This window comes from Acomys minous (genome assembly GCF_964271855.1).
Source record: "Acomys minous genome assembly, chromosome: 6".
Lineage (NCBI taxonomy): Eukaryota > Metazoa > Chordata > Mammalia > Rodentia > Muridae > Acomys > Acomys minous.
The window spans coordinates 92,501,046-92,513,925 of NC_140487.1; the positions used below are offsets into that span (position 1 = coordinate 92,501,046).

The following is a 12,880-nucleotide window of genomic DNA, read 5'->3' on the forward strand; positions in this document are numbered from 1 at the left end:
CCACGCACGCTCCAGATTTCTCATTAAAATCGGCGACTGTGTCAACAGTGCAGCCGGGGCTCCGGAGCTGGAAAAGCCATTTCGCCGTCCCACCCGGCCCCGCCAGGCAGCCGTCTCCGCGCCACTCCCCAGCGGGTCCCGGGGAGGGTCCCCAGAGCGCGTGTGCTGTCGGGTCCAAGCCAGGCCACCCAGCGGCGGTGCGAGCCCACCCGGCACTGGCCCAGGAGGCGGCAGCCCCAGGTGAGAGCTCTGGCGACCCTTTGACCTCCGCTGATGACTTGCACCTCGTGCCAAGAGGGCATTCTCGGTCCTGCGTCAGGGTTCCGAGTAGAATTTGTAAGACGGTTGCAGCCCCAGAAACACCTGGCCAGCTTGTTTGTTCCCCGGAACTTGTTTTTGTCATGCTAATACACAGCAGAGTATTAGGCCCCTGGCCAGCAATAGGCTTGCCTGGGAACAGAGCAAATGGTATAAAGAGGGGCTGTACTGCTTTGCACTACAGGACTGGAGGGAAAGCCAGCAGAGTTCAGACCCAGCTCCAACATACGGATGCTTGCATTGCACTTTTGAAAAATGTAGAGACCCTCTCTCGAAAAGCCAAAAGAAAAAGAAAAAAAGTAGAGGCATTGAAGGCTGGAGAGAGGGCTCAGCACTTTCGGCCCCTTCCAGAGAACTCTAGTTGGGTTCCCGAATTTCACACACTACTTTGAGTATAGCTTCAGAGGGTCTGACAGAGATTCGCTCGCGCGCGCGCGCGCACACACACACACACACACAGAGAGAGAGAGAGAGAGAGAGAGAGAGAGAGAGAGAGAGAGAGAGAGAGAGACAGAGACAGAGACAGAGACAGAGACACAGAGAGAGAGACAGAGAGAGAGAGACAGAGAGAGAGAGACAGAGAGAGAGACAGAGAGAGAGACAGAGAGAGAGAGAGACAGAGAGAGAGAGACAGAGAGAGACAGAGAGAGAGAGACAGAGAGAGAGAGAGAGAGAGAGAGAGAATAGAGACGGTGGAAGGATTGCTCAGTGGTGCTGAGCATAGGATCCTCTTCCAAGGGACTCAGGCTCAATTTGCAGCACCCACGTGACAGCTCACAGCCATCTGTAACTCTATTACCAGGGGACCTCATGCCCTCTTCTGGTCTCCCCGGGCACCAGGCACGCATATGGTACACAGACATACATGCACGCACACACGGTCCACAGACATGCAGGCGAAACAACCATACATAAAATAAAATAGATTTTAAAATAAATAAATCTAAAGAAAATAGAGACAGCGATGGAAAGATACTGGCACCGCCCACACCCTCCAGCCCCTGGGTCTCAGAGCTCCTCCGCACAGTAGTTATTCTTTCATTAGCCCGTGTGTATGTTTACTAAGGCCCTCGTGCGCAGAGCCGTGAAAGAAACAGCTGGTAGTCCAGAGGGAGGAGACTAACGGGAGGCTGACTGCCTCAGAACGCAGGTGGAGAGTGCTGGGTTGGGTGCTCTAGACTAGGCCCTAGGGAAGGGAGGCAGAGCAGTGGCTGAAAGATGAGAGAGCAAGAAAGTGTTCAGGGACTAGCGGAGCCTGAGGAGGAGAGAGCAGTGAAGGGTGACAAAGGCACAGAGACAAAAATGGGGCTGGTGCAGGGAGGGAGCAAGCATTCTCGAGCTGTGTAACTCTCGCGATGACCACTTTTAAGTTGTGGGGTTTGGTGTTTATGTGTGCTTGCTTGTAAACGTGTGATGACTTATTTTTGTTTGTTTGTGGGAACAAATCCCCAGACAAGTTATGCAGTGGAGTTTCTGACATTTGGGGAAATCACACAGGTGGGCACACCTGGAGTGCAATGGATAAACCTCACCCTGGATCTCCCTGCCTGGTAAGTATGTGAGTCCCATATGTGTGGAAGTATGTGTGTTAATTGTGCCCTTGGTTGTATACCCGCATGCATGCATGTTTAAAACATGTTTGTCTATTTAGAGGTATGTATGTTGTCTAGGTCAACGTTCATGTATGAGTGTGTATTTAAGTGCATGTGCAGCTGCAATCGCAGAAGTCTGAATAAAGATGTGTGCATTTGCCTTTGCACACGCGTCTTTATCATTTGTGTGGATCTAAACTTGTGTTCACACACATTTCAAAAAGCGTGGCGTTTTCATTCTCACACTTCCGTGGCAAAGGTGTAGGGCTGGGGCAGCTGACTAGGTTCCAAGTTTAGCTTTCATCGGGGCCAGATAATTACCCCCAGCACGCCATGCCCAGAACCCTAACCCCAGCCTCTGCTCCTCTTGGTCAGATGCTTAATGTGATTCCCCTCCAGAAGCCAGTCCTCCCCTACCTGTCCTCTGAAGAGTCCACCTCCTCCTCCTGTCCAGCCTCCCCGGGTCTCTCAAACTGATCATTGTGATCCAACGGTTTTAAAACTAAAAGAAGCAAGATCAAATTGTCACACACAGTAAAGATAAGTGTGCTTGGTGACATTTGTTTTGGGTGTGTGTCCGGGAGTGCGGGAGTGCTGGTGACCCAGGGCTGAAAGGAAACCTTACTGGATTGAGGTCAAGAGTACAGAAGCTGTGTTCTCTCCCCTTTTACCACCTCCTGGCCTTCAGCTTAGACTCGGGACTCTCACAAGCCACTGCTTGGGATGCTTAGCGTTTTCTCAAGCTGCTGCCCCCTCCAGTGTTTTCATGAGCACCCAGGCTTTCTTCCCTCTTATCCACTGAGTCAGGCCAGCTACAAACCCAAACAGCCTTTCCACTGGGCTTGGAGGCTCAGCACCTGGGTGCTTCCCGGGTTCCCACCGTCCCCTGCTTTTCTGCCTCTGTGAGCACCCTCTCTTGTCTCTTCTGAAGGCTCTTCTGTTCCTGCCCTGCTCTCGGTGTGGGTGCTCCTCAGTTCTGGCTTCCAGACCCTCTTTCCTAGTCTTGGTAATAGAGGAGTTGGGTCCAGAGGAAGACCCTCCCTCAGAATCTCCACCCGGTCTCTCCCTAACCAGTCTGATCTCTGCAAGCCTTCCAAAAGTCCTCCAAGTTGGCATGGCCCAAAGGCACCTAGCTTCTTCCTGCTCCTTTCCTGGTGCCCCCTGTCTCTGTCTGGGCACCTCCACCCTGACCCCACCAGTCCCAGCCTCCAGACACCTCTAGACATCCTCACTGGGCCTTCACTTCTGCCCTGAGGCAGAACTAGAATCACACTGCCTGAACCGTTTCCAGAGGCTTCTAAGGGCTCTGATGTCATCTCTCCTCGCTCTCTCCAGCAAGCTCTGCAGTCTCCGTCCTCCATGGCTGGAAGAGGAGGATCCGGCCGCCACATTTTCCATGAGATTTATCCATGGCGTTGTCCATCTCTACCACCTCTGGCTGCCCTTGTTCTGCCTGGAGCTCCTTGGGCTGGTGACCCATGACCAGCTGGCCCCTCAGCTTGCTCAGCTAAGTGCCCTCACTCTCACGTTCCTTTGGCCAGGACTGACTGATCCAGGGCACCCCAAGCTCACGTTCAAAGCCTCAGACCCGCCCCAGCTGCCAGTCCCCATAAATGGGGATTAGGTGGCCCCCTTTGAGGCAGACGGGTGGGCTGTGAGAAGAGTTGGTTTGGTTGGTTTTTATGAGAGGATCACATTTCGTCATCAGACCCCCCCTGTAAAGCCAGCCAAGGGCAGGTCAGGGCCAGGGGAACGGGAACCTGAGCTCTCAGTCATCCCAGAAGAGGGTTGCTGGCACAGGAGAGAGCGGTGCTGGAAGTGGCGCAGGCCTTCTTCAGTAACAGACTGTCCTCTGCCACCCACCCACAGTGTGACCTGGGGTGAGGCCTCTGAATCTCTGATCTGTGAAATGAGGGCTCTAGAGCGAGTGGGCCCCCAGGCCATCTTCACTCACAAGCTCCTAGACCCCTTTTCAATCTAAGCCACAAAAGTCTATCGCTCTTCCTAAAAAGATGCTAAGCTACTATAGACTTACAAACCCATGAACCAAGGTAGCCACATAAAATACAGGCTTCCAATTATAAATTCCAGATAAATAAATAGCTTTGATTACAACTCAGACATTATACAAATGTATTTTTTTAACTGTACATTATCTGTCTGAAACTCACATCTACTTGGATGTCTTGTGTTTTCATCTTTGTAAATTCAGCATTCCTACCTTGTATGCAAAGTGATTTACAAAACCATAGCCCCATGGTTCTTCTAAGCAAAACAGGTCAGGGTTGGTGTGGGGGGCGTGGTAGGGGAAGGGAAGAGTACAGTCTGAGGGGCAGAGGCAGGTTGGTGCTGAGGATGATTAAGGGAAGACAGCAAAGGACAGATGTGAGGGATGAAGTAGCTGAAGTCAGATGCTGCTACATCCAATCTCTGCTGCTGCTGCTGCTGCTGCCACCACTGCTGCTGCTGCTGCTGCTGCCACCACTGCTGCTGCTGCTGCTGCTGCCGCCATTACTGCTGCTGCTGCTGCTACTAATACCACTGCTGCTGCTGCTGCTGCTGCTGCTGCTGCTGCTGCTGCTACCACTGCTGCTGTTGCTGCTATGTTAGAGAAGGGAGCCCAGGGGGCTCTTAGTTCAAGCAAAATTAGAGCCAGAGACTGGGCACAGGGAGCAGACTCTAGCTGCACAAAGATTAAGGGAAGGAAAACTCACATGGTCTAGGAGGAGTATTAAAAGTCTACTCAAGGACTCAGATCTGTCATAGTCATGTCTTGTTATTAAAATAAAAATGTCGGGAGCTGGAGAGATGGCTCAGAGGTTAATAGCACTGTCTGTTCTTCCAAAGGCCCTGAGTTCAATTCCCAGCAACCACATGGTGGCTCACAACCATCTACAATGAGATCTGGTTCCCTCTTCTGGTGGGCAGGCACACACACAAGCAGAATATGTATAAATAATAAATAAATAAATATTAAAAAAATAAAATAAAATAATGTCCCCCAACAGGCTCATGTGTTGAATGTCTGGTTCCCAGATAGTGGCACTATTGGGACTTTAGGAGATGAGACTTATGTTCAGGAAGTAGGTTCCTGGAGTCTCTAGTCCTTTCCTCACTCTCTGCTTCCTGCCCTGCATGAAGTGATCAACCTCCTCCTCCTCCACACACTCCCACAGCCAAGAACTATGGACTGAACTCTTTGCAACTATGAGCAAAATAAACACTTCTTCCCTCATCTGTGTTGGGTGTTGCCTCATGTTATTTAAATTAATACCTTCAGAGTAAACAATAACTGGTAGTCAGTAAGTGAGTTGGGTTGTCTTTCCTATCAGGTGCTCAATCCATGCTGTGGCTTTGCACCAGCTGACCTCCCCCCTCCACCCCCAGGGGCATTTCTTTACTTTTTTTTTTAATGTGTGTGTGTGTGTGTGTGTGTGTGTGTGTGTGTGTGTGTGTGTGTGTGCTTTGCCTAGATATATGTCTGTGTACCATATGCAGGCTTAGCTGTTGCTGGTCTCTCCCACCCCCAGAATCATTTCTTAGAACAGAACTGGCAGCTGGCAGATCCCCACACTCTGCCTTGCTTCACTGTCCTCTTGTCCAGTATCAGAGAGCAGTGACGCACCAGAGAAAACAGTCTTGACAGAGTGCATTTCAGGAAGGAAATCATGACAACTGTCCAAAGCAGAGGGGCTGCTATGCAGGAGGCCCTGCAAGGTGCCCTTCCCCGGGTCTCATGTTGCTCTCTCAACCGCTCTAGGAGTAAGGATTAAAGCACCACTGTAGAGACGTGAATAGCAGGGCCCTAACTGATGCTTTGTCCAAAGGTCCTAACAATAACAGTGGGAAGCAGGCTTTAAAATTCAAAAGCTCCTTCTCCTGTACAAGACTATATATATATATGGATGAGAGAGCAATGAATCCCAAAACCCAGCATTTGCTTGAGCCTGCTGCACTCTTGCACCTGTTGACCCCTCCAAGTGCAAACCTACCACTGCATCCATCCATGAGGACTTGGATGGCACACACCATGTTCTTCTCCTTATGTTAGAAAGAGATCCAGTCTCAAGTTGACCAATTCACAGCTACATAGTTTTTGTTGTTTTGTTTGTTTGGTTATTGGCTTGCTTGCTTGATTGATTTTTGTTTGTTTGTTTGTTTTTTGTTTGTGTTTTTTTTTTTTTTTTTGGTCAGATGATCTTTTATTGAAATGTTTTCTCATTGCATCCTAACTAGCTGGGCATTCCACTGCACTACTGTTGACATCATCTATGATGTCATGAGGGTGGGGGCCATCCATATTGCAGCCCACAGACTGTGCAGTACCCAAAATCTCCTTAATAGTTCTAGAAAACTCTCTGCTAAGGACCAGTGCCGCATCTGCCTGGCAGTGTTGACAATCTCATAAAAGTGATGTTTCCACTGTATTTAATGTTCTTCTGCTTCTTTCTGTCTCTCGGTGGCTCCCTGAGGGCTCTGATGACCAGGGCAGAGGCAGAGGGCACCGCCTCAGTCTGGGCCTGTCTGTTCTGGATATTCAGTTTCACTGTAATCCTCAGACCTTTCCAGTCCCCAGTAGCCTTGGCAACATCATCACTAACATTTTTTGGAGACACCTAGAGGACTGATCTTGGAGGCCAAGGCGGATGTGGTGCTGACCTCACCTCCGGTGCACCTCAGGTACTTTGATCTCACTGGGGTCAAACTTGGGCAGCATGGTGGATTTGGAACAACCAAAGAAAGTTGCACCATAGCCTCCTCTGAGCCGAAAACCGGAAAAAAAAAAGGCTGCATAGTTTTTAACATACGTTTGTACATTTTTTGTCTGTAAAATTAGGATTAAAATGCCTGCCCCTTAGGGATGTGGCAGATCACTGTGATAATAAACAGGAAAGAGCTCTCTAAGCCAGAAAGCATGATACTGATGTGTTCCAAGCCCAGATCACAGACAAACAACACCATCCAAACTTAAAGCTTTCAGCAGGTCAAATCTCCCAGAGTCCTGGGACGTCTCTGGGCTGGGCCCTGCTCATTGCTGATTTGACATCAGATTTGGCATTTGTCAATGTTTCATACGCCCTTCTGTGTGTGGGGTTAAAATCCTGCATCAGGCACCTCTAGCCCCTCCCCCCCCCCACCAGGGTGGTGCCTGCTAATAATCCCAGCACTCAGGAAGTGGAAGCAGGAGGATCCCAAGTTCAAGGTCATCCTCAGCTATAAAGCAAATGAAAGTGGTTAAAAAGGAAAAAAAAGAAAAACGGGAAAGGTGAAAGGGCTGTGTTATATAGCTAAATCAAAGGGGCAGTGAAGCTGACTACTGAGCACAGACATGATAGAGTAAGCACATGATCATTGGATGGTCATGAAATACACATACTAGTGACAAAGAATAAGGCAATAAGGCAGGCATGGTGGTGGCGCACGCCTTTAACCCCAGCACTCGGGAGGCAGAGGCAGGCAGATCGTTGTGAGTTCAAGGCCAGCCTGGTCTACAAAGTAAGTCCAGGACAGCCAGGACTCTTGTTACACAGAGAACCCCTATCTGGAAAAAAAAAACAGAAAAAGAAAAGTAAAAGGAAGGAAGGAAGGAAGGAAGGAAGGAAGGAAGTAGGGAGGGAAGGAATAAGAAAATAAAATTAGCAAGATGTAGCTAAAGCACAGGTTAGCATAAGGTTCATAACTTATATTTTATGTTTATATTTTAAAATAAGGGTAATATTAAACTAGTGGTCAAAGTTGTCATTTTAGGGATTTAAAAAAAAGAAACAAAGAGAAAATAAGAGTTAACAAATGAGAGAGTAGAGGCTCTTATCTGTAGACAACAGATAAGATTACAGATGGGATTAGAGTGGCTCACATCTGCAATCCCAACACTCCGAAGACTGGGGCAAAAGAATCTCTGTGATACAATTCTGTGACTTTCAAGGGCCAGAGCTCAGGTGAGAGACCATGTCAAAAATAAAATGTAAGTAATAAACCCTTCCCGTCCCCTCCTTAAAGCATAGAATTAACTGAAAGAGAACATGAACAATAGGGAGCTGGAGAGATGCCTCAGCAGTTAACAGCACTGGCTGCTTTTCCAGAGGACCCGGATTCAAGTCCCAGCACACGTAGGATGCCTAAAAACCATCTGTAACTCCAGTTCCAAGAGGTGATGCCCTCTTCTGGACTTCTCGGGTACCAGGACTGTTTGTGGTGGTACACATACACAGGCAGGCAAAACATTCACATACATGCAACACCATGAATAAGATTTTATTAATTTAAAGGAAATGAACAATAAGGAGAAAATAATATAATCAAAAGTGAGTTCTTTAGGGAAATTGATAGCAATCAATGAGCCTCCAGCTAGATTGCTTAATATTAAGAGAGAGTGTTGGGAGATGTCTCCAGTGGGAAAATATGCTTTCTGTACAGGCCTGAGGACTTGACTTTGGCCCCCAGAATCCATGGCATTTTGTTTTGTTTAATCCACCTGATGCCGTAGGCAGTTGTTGTGGCACACACCTTTAATCCCAGGGCACAGGGAGGCAGAGGCAGACAGATCACTGTGGGTTCAAGGCCAGCCTGGATTACAAAACAAGTCCAGGACAGGCAAGGCTACACAGAGAAACCCTGTCTTGAACCCCCACCCCCAAATAAAGAAAATCCACTTAAAGTAACACACACTGTGATCACAGCACTCGTGGCTAGAGAGGTGACAGAGAGAAATGTGTGTCTGGAAGCTGATGTGGGAGCATAGTGGTAGAAACAAAACAGAACAGGAATTAAAAGGCCAGGCACGGTGCCACATGCCTTCAGCCCACCACCACCACCACCACCACCCGCACTCAGGACGCAGAGGCAGGAAGATCCCAAAATTTGAGCCCAACCTATTCTACATAGTGAGTTCCAGGTCAGCCTTGGCAGTAAGATCTTGTCTGTTAAAAAAAATAAGAAGGAAAGAACAAACTCCCAAAGAGTCATCTCTGGCCTCTGCATGCATGCAGCAGCCCTCACACCTTCAAGCCCCTCCCACACATGATACAAATTTATTTTTTTAATTAGAAGATACAAATTGCCAATAGCAGAAACAAAAAAGCCATAGAAGTAGTCCCTATAGATACTGAAATGATATAATGATATGAAAAACTTTATGTAATTAACTGAAAAAAAGTAGGTGAAATAAACAGTTTTCTTGAGTGATACAAACTGACCAATACTTGTGCAAGATTTTCAATACAGAAAAATCTCAAAGGTTTCTTAAAAATAGTAGAATAGATGAATGTAGCAAGCATATGATACGATAGCAACTGCATATGTATCTATATGTGTAATGAAGACTTGGGAAAAATGAAAACTTTTAATTATAATTTTAAATGGCATCAAAAAACTAAGGGTTCAGGAATAAACTTAGCAAAATATATGCAAGACCTCTGTACTTAAAACATAAAGACACTGCTGAAAGAAAAAAGAGAGAGGTCCCAAGGAATATTGAAATAGCTTGTATCTTTAAAGAAATCACATTCATATTTTTTATAATGTCACAAATTAAAGTATAAGATCATATGTGGTAACAATGTGTTAATAATATATGTTTTCAGGTAAAAAAAAAACCATGTAAAATATAATGTACTCTTTCAGAAGTTACAGGAGACAGAAATACTTCCCAAACCAGATGGGGACAGTAAAAGGAAAAAAAAATCATTCATAAGTGTCTTTTACATGCATAGACCTAGAAATTCCTAACAAATTATTGTCTAATCAAATCTAAATAAGCCACTACCATAGCTGTTCACGGTGACTGCCAACTTTATGAGAGTGAGAATGCCTAGGACACTATTGAAGAACCCCTCTGACCACATCTGTTAGGAGATGTGCAAAGAAGATTAGCTCATCCAGATGTTGACTAATGAACAGCTTAATCCACGGCTGGGTTCAAATTTGAGTGGCCTGTTGGGAGGTGGTTGAACTGTATATGGTGCCTTGGTTGGGCACGTAGGTCACTGGGGGCGGGTCCTGTGGAGCAGCACTGTGCCCTGACCCTTTCCTGCTTCACGCAGCTCCGCTCTGCCACGCCCTCTCCGCCATGATGGGCAAACAACTCCAAAACCAGGAACTAAATCCCCTTGTGTTGATTATGACGGGTGTTCATGATGTCTGCCATAGCAAGACAATTAACAGAATGACACATATATGTATATGATAAACAAGAAAACTAACAAAATGATATACGTGAAATATACGTCACAGAATGCTGATGGCTAGATAACGACCAAAAGTGTTTTGCCTTAGGGATCCAAGTTTGGTTTCTTTGGGTCTCCAAATTAACATGAGAGGGAAAATATTAAATGATCATCGCAACAGGTGCTTAAAATTCATTAGATGAAATTCATGTCCATTGAGAATTTTAAAAACCCTCAAAAATATAAGAATGAAAGAAAACTTTCTTTTTTTGTTGTTTTTGTTTTTGTTTTTGTTTTTTCCAAGACAGGGTTTCTCTGTATAGTCCTGGCTGTCCTATAAGTCAGCAGACTGTCACAGAGATCACCTGCCTGCCTATGCCTCCTGAGTGCCAGGATTGAAGGTGTGTGCCACCACTGCCTGGCTTGAGAGAAAACTTTCTAATAAGCATACCTGTAAAAAATAACTATCTACAAATTAATATTAGATTAAAAAACAAGGCAAGGATGGCCACTCTCACCATTGCTGTACATGTTATATTGGTTATCCTGGTGAGAGGAAGGAAGGAAGGAGAAATAAAAGAAACACTTGCAAAGGCAGAAGTACAGCTTTCCCCACCACCACCACTGTATTGTGTGTATGTCCGTGCATGCTCACGTGTGTGTGTGTGTGTGTGTGTGTGTGTGTGTGTGTGTGTGTGTGTGCATATGTATGTTTGCACTCACCCATGTAGAGACAGAAGCCCTGGTGTCATCCTCAGTTTTTTGCTTTTCCACCTCATTTATTTGAGACAAAGTCTCACCGAATGTCACAGGATCCCCTAGCTTTCCTCCTTGCCACTGGTGTTACAGCTGCAGCCAATCACACTCCGCTTTCCATGTGGATTCTGAGGATCTGAACTCAGCGCCTCGTGTCTGCACAGCATTTTACCCTCTGAGCCATCTCCTCGGCTCTGCAATTGTCTTTACAAATAGCATGATTCTGAATTAGAAAATCTGAAGGAGTGTACCAAAACATAAAATGTAAAAAACGGCTTTAATCCCAGCACTTGGGAGGCAGAGGCAGGCTGAATCTCTATGAGTTTGAGGCCAGCCTGATCTACAAAGAGAGTTCCATGACAGCCAAGGCTACATAAAGAAAGCCTGCCTCAAAAATAAGTGAATAAATAATGAAAACACTAAACCTAACAAATGAATTTAGTATAAAATACAGTACATGCATCAGTTATATATGTGTGTATATATAGAAAATTACATTTGAATATAATTTTACATTGCATAAAAAACCCTACCAATTCAGGAATAAATTTAGCAAAATATGCGCAAGACCTCTGTAGTTAAAACTAAAAAACACTGCTAAAAAAATTTTTTCATGTAAGTTCTCAGGGAATAGAAAGGATATACTATTTTCATGGATCCAGAGTTTCAGTATAGTTAAGATGAATCAATATGTTTAATATAATCCAAATCAAAATGGCAATAACCTACTTTTTGAAGAACTTGTATGTATTTGCAAATGATCTAGGAAAAATCACGTCATCTTATAAAAGCCTAGACTGAGAGGGCCTATGGCTGCCGGGTTTGAGGAGGTGACTAAGTAGCCAAGCGCAGTCCTGGCACATTCTAGCATGCCGCTCAAGTCTGTGTGGGAATGCTGTAGGAACAGAGCTGGTGAAAAACTGGGCAGAATGATTGGGGCCCACCGTAGAGCCAGCACGTGGAAGAAGACTGTTCTAGAAGAAAAGGGGAGTATCTAAACAGTACGTAGCATAAAAACAACTAGGCTTCACGTAGGGAAAAGCAAGCCTCAACAACTGTCTCATCCTATGCCTCCCGCCAAAATCATTTCAAACGTGATTATGTGCCTAAGCTTAAAAGAAAAATTGAGCAGGGAAGTAGTGGCTCACGCCTTTAATCCCAGCACTCCTGAGGCAGAAGCAGGAGGATCTCTGTGAGTTCAAGGCCAGCCTGGTCTACATAGCTAATTCCAGGACAGCCAAGGCTACACAAAGAAACTCTGTCTCAAAAACAAAACACACACACACACACAAAGACAGACAGACACAAAGAAAGAAACAAAGACAGTTAGGAAAACCCTTTGTCATTTTCACACAATGTTAAATATACATCAACTCCATCCCAGCAAGTCTACTGTTAGGCATTTACCCAAGAGAAATGAAAACATATATCCATCTCTTTCATATAAGAAATGTTTGTAAGAGCTTTGTTCATTATATCCCACAAGGTATAAACAACCCAAATAAATATATAAACAAAATAAGATGGATCCATTCACGGAGTGCAATCCGAACCTCATGAAAAACAAACCACCAACAAGGCAGACGAAGCTCACAGTCTAAGCAAGAGCAAAAAAAAAAAAAAGTTACTTCCATCTGTATGAAGTTCAAGAGCATATGCAAACACTAATGTCTAGCATTAGGAGCTATAACAATGGCTACGGAGGGTGGAACTGATTAAGAAGAGCCATGAGGGAGTTCTCGAGGGGGGCATAGAAATGTTCTAGCTTGATTGGAGTATGTTATGCTGTGACATCTAAAGTGCACGCCAACCCCATCTCATATGCTTCAGCACTTGGTCTCCGGGTGGTGACACTGTTTGAGGAGGCCATGGAATCTTTGAGACAAAAGCATAGCTGGAGAGGGCAGGGTCGTTGGAAGGGGGCCTTTGAGAGTTTATAGCCAAGCCCACTTCCAGGCCATTTTCTCTGCTTCCTGGCTTGTAATATGTGAACAAGCTGCCCCACAAGCTCCACCACAGTCCAAGCCACCCTAGTCATTTCCCCGGCCA

The 12,880-nt window shown here is 45.9% G+C and overlaps 1 pseudogene across 1 annotated transcript; it reads right to left on the reverse strand.

Moving 5' to 3' along the window:
• Window positions 1–6,115: 6,115 nt before the first annotated feature.
• LOC311599123 (large ribosomal subunit protein uL11-like) lies at window positions 6,116–6,627 on the reverse strand (annotated as a pseudogene). Its single transcript has one exon. The product of its transcript is annotated as a large ribosomal subunit protein uL11-like (transcript).
• Between the last annotated feature and the right edge of the window lie 6,253 nt (window positions 6,628–12,880).